This window comes from Protopterus annectens, chromosome 14.part0 (assembly GCF_019279795.1).
Source record: "Protopterus annectens isolate FY-2018-M chromosome 14.part0, PAN1.0, whole genome shotgun sequence".
Classification (NCBI taxonomy): domain Eukaryota; kingdom Metazoa; phylum Chordata; order Ceratodontiformes; family Protopteridae; genus Protopterus; species Protopterus annectens.
The window spans coordinates 1093290108-1093305119 of NC_056748.1; positions in this window are offsets into that span (position 1 = coordinate 1093290108).

Here is a 15012-nt window from a genome sequence, read left to right on the forward strand (position 1 = left end):
AAAGTTTATTCCTGCCCATTTTCAACTGCAACTTTATTGTAAAGCCATAGTGCACAATGTTCAGTACATGCTTGAGGCCTGTTTGGATTTCTTGAGTAAGTGCAATAGCCTTGAGTTTAATGAAGGTCTTGTGTTTTTAACCATTGATGTGAAAGATTTGTTTTCTGTGATCCCCGACACCATTGGGGTCCAGTGGTTTGCAGAACTTTTTTGCAATAATAGTGCTTTATCCCAATTTAGGATTAACCTGCTAGTTGGGCTTTTAGAATTGGCATTACAGAATAATTACATCTATTTTGAAAATAATTTTTTTCTTTAGAAGAAAGGAGTGGCTATGGGATCCGCATGTGGGTCCCTATATGCCAATGCAGTCATGATAGAATGAGAAACAAGTTTGTCCTGAACAGTATGTTTAAGGGATCATGGTGCCTCTGTAAGAAGTACCTGGATGCTATCTTTACTGCATGGAAGGATGACATTAATAATAATCACCCATTTCTAGAATATTTAATCACACCACTGAATTCTTGATGTTTACTCATGACATAGGACTGGATGAAATTTCTTACCTGGATGTAAAATTGATAAAGGATTATGACTGCAGGAAAATTATTTACAAAATGTATAGGAAACCAACTTATTGAAATTCTTTTTTTGCACTATTCCAGCTCACATCCTGTAGCACAGGAAAAAGTTGTAGTAAAAGGCCAGTTTGTTAGAGCAGCATGTATGGTTTCATTCTTTTCTGACTTTCTGGATCAGTGTAACAACTTAAAAGATATGCTTTTAAAAAGGGTGTATCCATAAAGTTTTATTGACTTCTCTATAAATGAAGTGGTGATGAAAAGGGGCAACCACTACATTATCTCTGTTCTTAATGGAGAAGATGTTAGGATACAAGGGGACATTATAACTGGTAGTTTAAGCCATCCTTTGGACATGGGTGAGAAAGCAAACTACAAGGTTAGTTTCATCACTACTTTTTCTGTCGACCACAACTACATCAAGAAGGTGTTGAATAAAAACTGGAGCATTTTTAATGAAAATAAAGATGTCAAGATATAACTTGGTAACAGCCCCTTAGATATTTTACAGAAGAGACTTATTGTTTTAAGAATATTTGTGAATTCACCATTAAGGAAAGCAATCAGAGACACACTTATGGTATGTTTAAATGTGGTATTTGCAAATACTGCAGAAATATTTATTGTGTTAACACCTTTGTAGTAAAGGGTGAAAGCCTTAAAGTCAAGGGTAGGTACAACTGTATGTCAAAAGGGGGTCATTTATTTAGTCCTATGTCAAGGCTGCAAAGGTTTCTATGTTGAAAAGACTGAATGTATGTTAAAAGACAGAATTTATGAACGTTTATATGCAATACAGAACAAAAGCAAAAGTAATGCACTGTCTAAGCACCTTATGTCATGCCCGGAACATGAATTTAAAATTACAGTGCTTGAACATGTAGAACTGAATCACAGGGTGGACCTTGTGGATTGTTGCTGGAAAAGAAAGAGTTAATGTGGTAGCTTCGTTTTAATGCAAGCAGCAGCCCATGTCTGAATGAACTTTCTTCTGTTACTTGTTTGATTAAACATAAATTCTACCAATGATAAATGTGTTTTATTTTTTGAAGTGTACTGACAGTTGTAGTAATGACTGTTAAAATTGCTTTTATCTAGATGTTTTTTATTTAGATGGCTTTCAGATTAGGCATTATTAGTTTCTTTTACAGCATTAGTTAAATGGCATATTGGAACTTTAAGAAAACTACTGGTCATGTGACTTCATAGAATGTACTTTAATTACTCTGTTCTTTTTTTATCTGAACTAGTGAAGAAGTGAAGAAGTCTTTTTATTGTGTAAAGATGAAAGCACTTATCTGTTTATACTTCTTATTAAACTCGGTGTATTTTGCAGTGGCTTCCATGCCTTCTTGGATTTTAAAACTTGTTTCTCTTTGCTTGTATTTAAGCCTTGCATTTGACGGGCTTTGGCATAGATACTCAGACCTGCTCATCATTTGGCAACTTTGCTACTGTTTGCTAAGAATCTGCTTTCACTTGGATTAATCCACAACTAAAAAGACAGAAATAAGTATTTTTTACACTTCTCTTGTATGCTGTAGCTGTACTTTAGCAGTTTCTTAAGCCACTTGCTGTTATTTTTGACATTTATAGGAAAAAATGTATTGTCTACTGCTGCTTTATGTATATAATTGTATTGTATTACAATGTATCTGTTTGTTGTAGGATTGTTGTAGGTAGTTTGTGTGGTCTTGTTACACTTGGGCTCCAAACTAGCTATTCAATATTAACAAGGTGTTTTTCTGTATATCCTTGTGACAGAAGCGTGCTGATCTAACCTACATTGGAGATTGTTGGCTGAAGGCTTATTGTGTGCTTTTCTGATTCATAGTTAGCTTAAAACTTGTCTTTGCTCACATTAAAGCTTCACATTTGTGCAGTGGTGCTCTTTGCACAGCAGCAGTTAGCAATTGCTTTGTACAGACGCAAAAGTCTAGAAGTTCATTTTTTCCTTTAATAGCTGTCAGTGAAACTCTTCCAAGCTTTTCAGCTGCTCTACGAACAACTCAGTTGTGCACTGACCAGTGCTGGCTTATTGATCATCCTTAGCCTACACAAAGTATAGGTCCCTCTTGTAGTCTCGGCGCTACTAGCAAAGTCCTGTGAAAGTAACCAATTCCCTTCCGAAATAAAACATACAGTAAAAGCATGCTATCATGGACAGGCAGTTTCCTATCATCTCTTTGACCAGCCTGATAGACATGGGCATCCAGAGGCAATGTAACAATGGCTTCATTTATACTAACAACCACTTACTCCTGAAATAAACAAATACTTTAAGTGAGAGATGTAGTTACACTATGAAATTGAATGCCAAACAGATTTTTCAGCACATACACACACTTCCCACATTAAATAAGGAGATGGCACAAACCCACATATGAGAAGATACTCACTAGTAACTTACCAAAAGGTCAGCGGCTTCCCAAACGGAAACCACTTACACACATAACAATGCAAAAAACAACCACAACACATAATAACACACACAGCAGAACTTTAGCAGTGCCCTTGTATAGATGCAAAAGCCTAGCAGCTCAGATTTTCCCTTAACAGCTGTTAGTGAAACCCTTCCAAGCTTTTGTGCTGTTCTAGGAGTAACTCGATTGTGCACTGACCAGTGCTGCCTTATTGATCATTCTTAGGCTTAACCTTAGTGTCTGAACAAATAAGCCCATAATGTGTAACACCACAAAGCTAATGTACTGGTCACAGGTGACTCCATTGTGAGACACATGGATGTTCCCCTCACCAGGCTGGATAAGGAGTGGGTTACAGTTAGCTGCCTGTCAGGTGCCAGGATCCATCAAGTCACTCAACCACAAGTACCGGTATGGCTCCATCATAGTCCATGTGAGGGTGAATGACTTGAGATGTACCTTACTGGACTATATGGGGAGAGACATAAATGAGCTCCTGGATTGTGTGTCACAAGTAGGTATAAGCCTAGCCTTCATCAGCATTCTAACTTCTCCAAGGATGATGCCACAATATAAAAAAAATGATTGACTTTAACAGTTGGCTTAGCTTATGTTGCCAGTCCAAGGAGACCAATACCTGTCAGCCTGAGAAGACATGGTTGACAGGCCACACTACTTTCCCAGAGATGGTCTGCACATGTCTTGTGCCTTTTATAAGCAGTGTTAAAATAACCAACCTCTCAACATAAAATAATTTCTAGATAAACTCAAAGTATTGCTGCTTAATGCTAAACAAGAAACTGCAATCCCTGGAACCACTTCTCATTTTGGAAGATGCTGACATCTGTGCAGTCATTCAGACGTAGTTCAAAGCTGGCAAAAGCACCCTGGCCATGCAGAGCTACAATGCCATCTATACATTCAGACCACCCATACACAACCAGAAGTAATAGCCAACCTGCTACCTGACAGATTTGGAGCAAAGTTCACACTAAAGTACCCTCCAGTCATCCCCTAAAAAAGTATACCTGCCACCATTCCTCAGCCTATTATCTCAAGACAGCAGGTCATCTCAGTGCTCTCCAAGGCCAAAAACATGGCATCAATGGGACCAGACAACATCCCAGGTTGCCTTTTAAAAAACCTAAAACATGCCCTAGCATACCCACTTGGATCCCTGTTCAACTCCAGCCTGTAAACTGGCTATGTTCCAGTGGAATGGAGGACAGAAACAGTAATCCCTCTGTTCAAAGGAGACCATCAACGAAGCCTGGGAATCATAGGCCTATAAGCTTGACTAGCCTCACTGGCAAGGCCATAGAAAGAATCATTACAGACCTTATAAAATAGGTAATCCCCAAACTCTGGACTCAACCCAGTTTGGATTTGTTAAAGGCAGATCATGCCTGCGAAACATGGTTGACTTCTTTGAGAAAGTCACCAAAGCCCTGGATGAGGAACAAACAGTGTATACCACCTATATTGACCAAATCAAGGCATTTGACACAATCCCCAACTCAGATATTATAGAAAATCTCTCCCAGTTGGGAATTAACCCCTACATTACCAGATGGGTAGCCAACTGGCTCACAGATAGGACACATGCTGTCAAATTTGGTGACTTCACCTCTAGCAAAAGAACAAGTCACCAGTGGCATACCACATGGTTCTGTGCAGAGTCTCTTATTGTTCAAAATTTATTTCTCAGAACCCCAGGCAAACTTGGATGGCCTGTGGCTTCTTAAGTTTGCTGAAGGTTGTAAATTGGGAGACAGGATTAATGTAAGACTGGTGCCAAAGCCACTTATTAAAGCTAAATGCAAAAAAAATGCATTGTCATTACTCCCTTTGGAATAGCTGACATATCTACCCATTACATTATAGATAGCACCCCCCCAAGTGTAGACCCAGTAGTATGTGATCTGTGTACTCAAGTTGTTAGCAATCTGAACTTTGACCACCACATATCCAAAGTAGTAAGGACATCCTTCTTTGTGGCACATCTTATATGTAAATCCATCACATCTAGATCTAAGGATGTTATAATTCCATTATACTTGGCTCTCATCAGAGAAATAATTGAGTAGGGTCTATATTAGAAGACCGAAGATGTATTGTTTTGAATTAGTCTTGGTCGAACTTAAACGGCTGAAAATGCAAAATATCGAAGCAGAATCAAATTCTTTCCCTGGTAAAAAATTTGCTCGGCTGCTTTGCTACTTTGCCATTTTCATCACTGTAGTGTGGTCCCAGAGTAGATATATTTAAGTAGGGGAGGTGTGGGGGGCGAAGTTCCCCACTTAATGTAATGTTTGAAATTGTTTTTTTATTTTTTTTTTTTGTTTTGTTGGAACAGCGATTTTTTTCCCTTGGAAAAAAATCACTGTTCTGACACTTCGACATTGTAAGCTTTCGCTTACATAGGCTTGATTAATCACCATTCGCTTTTTTAAGCATTCGGTGATCTAATATAGACCCATTGTGTACAATGCTCCCTTTTGCATGTACCTCAAAAGACACCTGTAACAATTGTAGAGACCACAGAGGTTTCTCACCAAGAAATTATAGGCTACACAAAACAAGTCAGGTTGCTAAAGGTTGACCTCTGCCTGTCTTACAAGGCAGTCTGTGACCCTGCCCTAATGGAAATGCATGAGGGTCACTCTCTCCAGGGATGTTAACCTAGCATCTGACATGAACAGGTTATGCTAGAGAGATAAATACATCTCCCAGAGACTGCCTCTTCTCTGAAACAAGCTTCTAATTCATGTTAAACAAAGCCCCTCCCTGACCCTCTTCAAATGCAACCAAATCAATGGATGGGTGAAAGCAAATTCACTCCTGGGGTGGTGCCCATGTCACTCATGGACAGAGGAAGTTGGTATTAACTACCATAGACCTTTACTCCTGTAAAGTTCACTCACCCAAACACCATTTGGGGCATCTCAGGATAAATATGGCTAGGCTTGTAAGGGGTTTTAGCCTAGTAACCTTTTATGAACTTATGAACCTATAACATCATTACAGAGGGGTCATCATTCCATCACCAAGGAGAGTTGTTTTGTACATATACTGTCATCTTGGCTAATATGGAACTTCTAATGGCCCTAACTCCACCCCTGTGTGGGGGTACATACCATCTTCCTCCCCATGAAGGCCCACGGTGCCTTACCCATCCATGCATGTTTCAGCATACCATTACGAAGGCTGCCACCAAGTTTACCCCTGGTGAATATTACTCCCACACCTAGTCAACAGTTTGCATAGCTGTTCCTCCTCTTGTTAGGATTCACAGAACAATATGTCCTACTACACTCCTCCCTTACCCCAAGGATCGGCACTACCCAGTGTCCTGCTACACTCCTTCCATACCCCAAAGATCAGCACTGCCCAATGTCCTGCTACATTCTTGCCTTACCCCCAAGGATTGGCACTGCCCAGTATCCTGCTACACTCCTCCCTTACCCCCAAGGTCTGGCACCTCCCAATGTCCTGCTACACTCCTGCCTTACCCCAAGGATTGGCACTGCCCAAAGTCATACCTCTCAACCTCTTAGAGCAAGAACTCTAGACAAAGCCATAAAGAAAAGGGGGCCAAAGGCCCAAAAATAGGGACAATGTTTAAGTATTGCTCTTACAAACTTAGAAAGCTGATAGAATAACTGTTTTGGCATTAGCATGAATTTTCTGAAGGGTATGAAGTCTGAAGCTCAAATGTCTGTCATTAATAATTTGTTACTAATTTGCCAGAAAAAAACAATTTAATAAAAAATGGACGAAAAATATGAAGCAAAAATCTGGACATTCTGCAAAGATCTGTACAGTTGACAGGTATTCCCAATGTCCTGTTGCAGTCCTCCCTTACCCCCAACGGCTGGCACCTCCCACTGTCCTGCTACACTCCTACCTTATCCCCAAGGACTGGCACTGCTTAAAGTCCTGTTATACTCCTCCCTTACCTCCAAGGATCAGGACTGCCCAATGTCCTGCGACACTCCTCCCTTACCCCCAAGGACTGGTACCTCCCACTGTCCTGCTACACTCCTCCCTTACCCCCAAGGGTCAGCAGTGCCCTCCTTCCTAGTCACCTATCATTCAGTTGAGACCCTACATGAACTCAGGTCTCCCAGGCCTTAGTCAGGATTTTATTCCTGTACACCAGCAGAGCTAGTTTCCTCACTTATATTTTCTCATCCTGTTACTATTAATTCAAAAATAGTTTCCAGCTATGCACACACCTTACGATGCATGAACACATTGTAAATAAAGCAGTGTTCCTAATTCTCTGCACACCAAGCACCAGGAAGGCAGTCACAACTGAAATAATGCAAAATTAATCTACAGATCACACACCATGTCCCTGGACCCCCATTCTGCATTTCTGGAAACACTGGGAAACATAAAGGTCCTACCAAATACCCTAATATTGGGTGATTTCAATTACCCAAAAATTAACTGGGAGAATTACTCAAGTAATAACTCCCTTGCCCAACATTTCCTAGAATTTATAAACTCAAACGCCCTGAATCAACTAGTCAACACTCCCACTAGAGGTGACAACATATTGGACCTGGTCATCACCAACATGGGCGACCGGTGTTCCACACTGGAGGTCAACCTCTTGCTGGTTAGATCTGACCATAAACAAATCACTCTGGATATCCACATTCCACCCCACCCCCAGTCAAGGAAACCACCGTGAAAAACTTTTCAAAAGCAAACGTCACGTTACTTATGACCGAGGTGGAAAGTTTCAAAACCTTAATGCTAAAGGATAACGCTGTCCAAGCTGCAAAATCATTTACTAATGCATTCTATGGGCACCTACAAGAATGCATGGATCGTGCTATCCCAAGCAAATCCAAGACTCACTCCTCCAAGTAAAGGAAACCAGTCTGGTGGATCCCTGCCATAAACAAGCTATACAATAGAAGGAGGAAACTAGTACAGAAAAGAGTAAAATCCCAAGAAAGGAAGACATCCCTGATCAGTATCAGCAAGAAACAACAATCCCTCATAAAATCATCCAAGGCTAGCTTCAAAAGAAAAATTGCCAAGGACTCCAAAGATAACTACAAGGCATTCTTTAGCTATGTCAAGAATCTAAGTGGCAATGCTCAGATCTGCTCAGAGTTAGTGCAGAATGGCACAAAATACACTGAACCGACCAATATCACCAACATGCTGGAAGTTAGGTTCAGTGCAAACTTAACCCCCTCTCACCCCGAAAAGGGCCCATAACCATACCAGAAGAATGTAGAGCCCCTGAAATCGCAGACACTCAGGTTAAAACAGCCCTCTCCAAAGCCAAAAACACAGCATCAATGGGACTGGACAGTGTCCCAGGCTGCGTCCTACATGAGCTCAAAGATGAACTAACCCCTCACCTAAGCACACTGTTCAAACTCAGCCTCTCCACAGGCTACATACCCATAGAGTGGTGCACAGCAAAGTTTATTCCACTCCACAAAGGTGGAGCCACAACAGACCCCCGGGAACTATCTCCCTATAAGCCTGAGTAGCTTGGTCTGCAAGGCTATGGAGCGCATCATCATGGAACTCATTAACAGAGACATTGGGAACCTCCAAACACTGGACCCTACCCAGTTCAGCTTTGTTAAGGGCAGATCATGCCTCCTAAACCTGGTGGACTTCTTTGAGACAGTTACCAAGGCTATAGATGAGAGAAAGGTGGTACACAAAGCCTACCTAGACCTCGCAAAGGCCTTCAACACCATTCCCCATTCTGGTATTATAGACAAGCTCACCAGCCTGAACATAAACCCCTACATCACAAGATGGGTTGCCAGCTGACTCATGGACAGAACCCACATGGTGAGAGTTGCAGGAGCTAGGTCCGACGTTAAACTGGTTACAAGTGGCATTCATCAGGGCTCAGTCCTAGGACCCCTCCTGTTTGACATATACTTCTCAGAGATACAGACAAGCACAGGAGGACTATGGCTGACCAAGTTTGCAGATGACTGCAAACTAGGGGCTATAATTGACTTTCCGGCTGACACAGACATCCTCCAAAAGGGTCTCACTGAGACAGATACCTGGTGTCAAAATCATGGCCTCAAGCAAAATGCCAAAAAGTGCATAGTCATCCCCTTTGAAAAAAACGTACCCACAAGCTACCACATAGGTGGTAGTCCCCTAAATATGGAAGACGTAGTAAGGGATCTGGGACCCAAGTAGATAGTAATCTCTCCTTTGATAATCACATTGCCAAAGTGGTTAGAAAATCTTTCTATGTGGCCCACCTAATCACAAAAGGGTTCACATCCAGATCAAAAGAGGTCATTGTGCCCCTCTACTCATCACTCATCAGACCCATCATAGAGTACAACACCCCATTTGGGATGTATCTTCAAGACATCTGCAACAACAGGAAAGACCACAGAAGTACCTCACCAAGAGGATCACTGGCCTCAAACATATGCCCTATGCAGCTCGACTGAAGAAACTCCAGCTGTACTCAGTTGCATACTGCCTACTCAGAGGTGATCTCTGCCTGTCATACAAGGCCATGTCCAACCTAGAATTGATGGACATGCTCCATCTAAAGAAAACCATATCCCCTCAAGCCACATGCTCTAGGGATCTAAACCTCACCAAAACAATAAATAGGACATGCTGGAGGGATAGATTCCTGTCCCAGAGACTTTCCATGCTTTGGAACAAGATCCCAATCTACATTAGGCAGAGCTCCTCGCTAACACTCTTCGAGAGAAACCTTGACGAGTGGATGGGAAACAGAAAGTTTACCCCGGGGATCACTTCAGTGGCTCTGCTGGACAGATGCACAGGGAACTAATCTAAGGGGGCAGTGAAAGCCAACACATTCTGGCTAGGCTTATAAATGCCTTCGGGCAGATAGCCTAGTACCTACCTATGACCCTATGAACAAGCAGCTAGCACATATTTATATCAAAGAAAGTTGCTGGTTCTTGATCTAGATTGCAGATACTAAATGTTATGTTGTGTCATTTGTAAAATCTAACTCACTAGGTTAGTAATATCTTTATGAGAATGTATTTAACCAAACACAAACTGCATAAAAACAGTACTGCTAGTTAAAACTAATTATACTTCTAAAAGTCGTTTCTTTATTGTGTTAACATTTTTATTACCTTTATCACTAAAAGGCAATATACAAAAGTAAAAATATACTAGTGTTTATACTGTTCAAGTGCAGTTCTCCTAAGTGAGAAAATTCTAGTGCTAGTATTGTATGGTTTTGACAAAACATATCCTTGCCTGTTACCATATTAAATGAGCTGCTAGAACTTCTCCCTCTGATTAGCCACAGACATGTTGTGTTGGTTTAATAGTGCTGCTAATTACAAAGTCAAATATTAGGCAGCAGGCAAGAAACCTAGTAATATAGGTACAAAACGTGACTTGACTATAGGATGTTTAACCTCATTGCTGCATTGTGAAATAATTGTGAAAAGTTTTTTTTCTCTTTATATACTCATATATTTAATTGTATATATATGTTTTATCTATATAAACTGAATCAAGAACAATTTTCCTTGTATAGTTTCCTAAATGGTAAAAAAAAAATATTTGTTTTTCTGCCATAATTATTGCTGCCAATCAATTTTATACTGACATAATTATTTTGCATATCCACTTTTTTGATGGACTATGTAATTATGTTTTATATTTCTACTGTTTTTGTGGACTATTTGTATATATTTTTTCTTTGTAATGTCTCAGAGCTTTTCTCCTCGGGCCTCTACTGAAAATGGACATATATCCAGTTAGACTAGCCCGGTCAACAAATGTTAAAATAAATAAAATAAATAAATAAAAATTGTGTTATAATAACTGTTGACCACATCAGCTGTGATGTATTCACTTATAATTAAGAGTTAATTGTGATCTCAGATGTTGTGCCTATTTCCAAGGACAGATACAGTTTAATGCCAGTTTGATGCAACTGACATGACCATTAGATATACTGTGCTACACTCCTGTGCACTTTTGTGTCTTGTTCTATTTGACTGTAAAAGTTTGTTTGCTAATTAAATCTCCTGCATACACAAAGACCTTTTGGCAGTGGTACATACATATATTTAAAAGGTATTTTGGAGGCCTTACCAGGTAACAAGCACTGTCTGTTCCCATCTTTTTTTCGATTTAAACAGAATTCTTCAAACATAGTAAATACATTTACCATAACAGCATCTAGCATCAGAGTTAAATCCCCTTTAGCCATCTCTACTCCTCATCTGTTGACCTGGACCAAACTAGTCCCAGCTAATACACTGCACAGGCTGCATAGGAACTATCATTGTTCAGCAACTATCACCCAAGCCTGAAGTCCATACTTGAAATGACCGAGAGTGTGCAGTCAAAATAGATATTTATGTGTAATCCAGTAAATGTAACATAAGCTAAGACTTACAGCTTGTAGAATCAGACTAGAGACAGATGAGTGTCCATGCACACTCATCTGAAGAAGCTAGCTGCACTGGTGCATATTCTGTACTAGAGGACTTGGCTCCACAGAACTCCCAACAACGCCTATATCACTGGCGTATATACTACAGTTTAGCAGGTTTTTATGTAGTCCAACATAGCTGCTAATACATAGGTTGTCATCACCTTCAGCCCCACCCTCATCCCACTGAAACAGGACAATCTATTTGATTTGCTTTCTTTTCAGACCACTCCCTCCTCCTTTTCTTCCATTACCACAGTATCTTCCACCTAACTCTCTAAATGCTTAACTACATATGTAAATGTCTGCTTACTCTTCCTGGGCTTGTCTTCTGCTCCCTATAATTCTCCTTTTTCCTCTCCCAGCTGCTATTTTACATCATTGAACTCATACAGTTATCTCTGGGAAGCTTCTTACCTTTTTCCTTACAGACTGCTTTCTCAGCACTGTTACTTTGCTGATTTAGTGGTTGGGCCTTGCTATGCTCAGGCTCACTCCACTCCCCTAACCTATCCCACACCAAATTCCCATCCATACCCCTCTTACTCTACGTTTATAGTATCCCAACTCTACCCCTATACTTCCTTTAACTTATCTCTGCATCAAAACAACTAGAACATAACCCAGTCGCAATTGCCCTACCATTAGCATCTCTGACTCATTTATGTAAAGTGCTGTACCCAGCTTGTCCTTTTAGAAGTTCTACTGCTGTAACTAGAACTACTGTTGCCCAGTAACATTTTACAGTGAAAACTAATATCTTCAGCAAAATCTAACTTGCATATTATAAAAAACGGTTCTGACTCAAACCCTATTTGTGTGCTTCCTCAAAACATTAACACTCTTTACAAATTCCTCCCAAATAAATATAATTTAAAGTTCTACAAACCCATACTCACCACTACAGCATTTAACATGTTTACCAATCACCACAGCACCCACACTGTACCAAGCAAACCTTTGTCAGTTACAAGTATCTTAAATCTGTTACCATACAAAATCCAATAAAACTAAAGCACTAATGCATTTGGCTACATACTTTCCTTCATACAATTTCCACCCAAAAAATCAGTGCAGACATTCATCCAAATCTTGGACTCACACAACTGCAAAAACACCACACTAACATCACAGACATGCTTGTATTACCAGATATTCACTAGACAGCTATACATTTACACAGAGAGGAAAATCCTGAGCATATCTAAACAATCCTTCCTTGGTTTGTAACTTACTGTGGAGTTCATTGGTAAGAGAAGTTTTATTTGAATTTATATTGTATTTGTTATGACTGTTTTTCACTGTTTGTAGGTAGGAAGGGACTGCTTGTTAACAAGATTTACTTTGATTCATATTTTGTTGTTTTACCTTTAATTTTGCTGTTGTTTCTAAGAAAGGGATAGGTTTTAGACAGGCAAGCTCTAGTCAACCCAAGGGGCCTAGACAACTATAAATTTACACAGACTGCAGAGAGGAAAATCCTGAGCATATCTAAACAATCCTGTCTTAATTTGTGATTTATTGATCTTTACTGTTAAAAAGAAGTGCAACTGTGAGCCATAGTGCGCAGTAGCTACTGTGCATAAAGGAATTACAACTTTTGTCTGCCTTGTAGAACTTGTATGGTCAGAACAACTTACTGTACTGTACTTTATTTAGTTGTATATTGCTGGTGTGATTTTTTTTGTCATAGACGTTGATTTAAGTTCTCTTTGAGTTCTCAGGTTGCTGATTTCGATCTTTTCTTTTGTATTAATTTGAAGCTAAATATGGATTCCTTAAATGAGTATGCAATTAACGATTTGCTAATGCACAAATATCTTGTACAGTGTAATAAATGCTATACATATTTAAAGGTAACAGCTGATAACACTGGTGATCTGTGTTCATCGTGTCAAAAGTTGGATGATTTCCTTACCATTGTTAGAAGTAAATCTAGACTTAATGATGATGATTGCACTTATACAATTGGCATGGCTTGGAGAACTGTTATTTCATATATTAATGGCTGGACTGATTAAATAATGTTAGGCATAGAACAAATGGAACACATTTAGGAAATGACGCATCTATTTTCTGCAAAAATCACTCAACCCCTATTAAACAAAATGATGGCGCTGACAACTCTGGAATTCTGGATGCAAGTATTCAGCAATCTGAGGATTCAGTTTGTTTAGAAGGAAACAAAAAAAAGAAAGATAGGAAGATGTTCAAAACAAATAACAATGAAGAAAAAGAAATTGATTAATGACTGTAAAGGAAATAGAATATGTAGTAAAAAGGACACTGCTTTGTTATGTAACATACAGGTTACAGGGAATGATGATATTTTTCTAACAGAAAACTTTAAGTCTACAGAAAAAGGCATCATCTTTCCAATGAATAAGGTAGAAAAAAAAGGCAAGGGGCAGGTGAAAAGGAAGAAATCAAAACTGAATGTGGAAGGATTGAAGAACAGTACTGTAAGAAAAAAGAAGAGAAAGACAGATGTTGACTACATGACGCAAGCTATGGATTGTCAGTGCCAGCTGGATGAGAATTTAATACAGAATGAAAAGGGAGGATTAATAAGACTAATACTGAGAAAGATCTATCCTTTGTAACAACTGATAGAGAAGATTTAGTGTATTAGAAGCTGAAGATTCTTCAGAGCTGGCCACCAAAGATATTCTTGTAATTGGAGATTCAATTATTAGAGGAACTGATACGTATATTTGTAGAGATGATAATAAACATCTAATAGTGTTATGCTTGTGGGATGCCCGTGCACAGGTCCAGTAAACAAGGAGCCTCAATCCTCACCACTAGCACAAGTGCAGGGCATGCACATTGGGAAGGATAACAAGTACACACACAGTAAAGTACAATTTAACACCAGTGAGGGGCATGCACATTGGGAAGGATAACAAGTACACACAGTAAAGTACAATTTAACACCAGTGAGGGGCATGCACATTGGGAAGGATAACAAGTACACACACTGTAAAGTACAATTTAACACCAGTGAGGGGTGCACAATGGGAAGGATAACAAGTACACACACAGTAAAGTACAATTTAACACCAGTGAGGGGCGTGCACATTGGGAAGGATAACAAGTACACACACAGTAAAGTACAATTTAACACCAGTGAGGGGCGTGCACATTGGGAAGGATAACAAGTACACACACAGTAAAGTACAATTTAACACCAGTGAGGGGCATGCACATTGGGAAGGATAACAAGTACACACACAGTAAAGTACAATTTAACACCAGTGAGGGGCGTGCACATTGGGAAGGATAACAAGTACACACACAGTAAAGTACAATTTAACACCAGTGAGGGGCGTGCACATTGGGAAGGATAACAAGTACACACACAGTAAAGTACAATTTAACACCAGTGAGGGGCGTGCACATTGGGAAGGATAACAAGTACACACACAGTAAAGTACAATTTAACACCAGTGAGGGGCATGCACATTGGGAAGGATAACAAGTACACACACAGTAAAGTACAATTTAACACCAGTGAGGGGCATGCACATTGGGAAGGATAACAAGTACA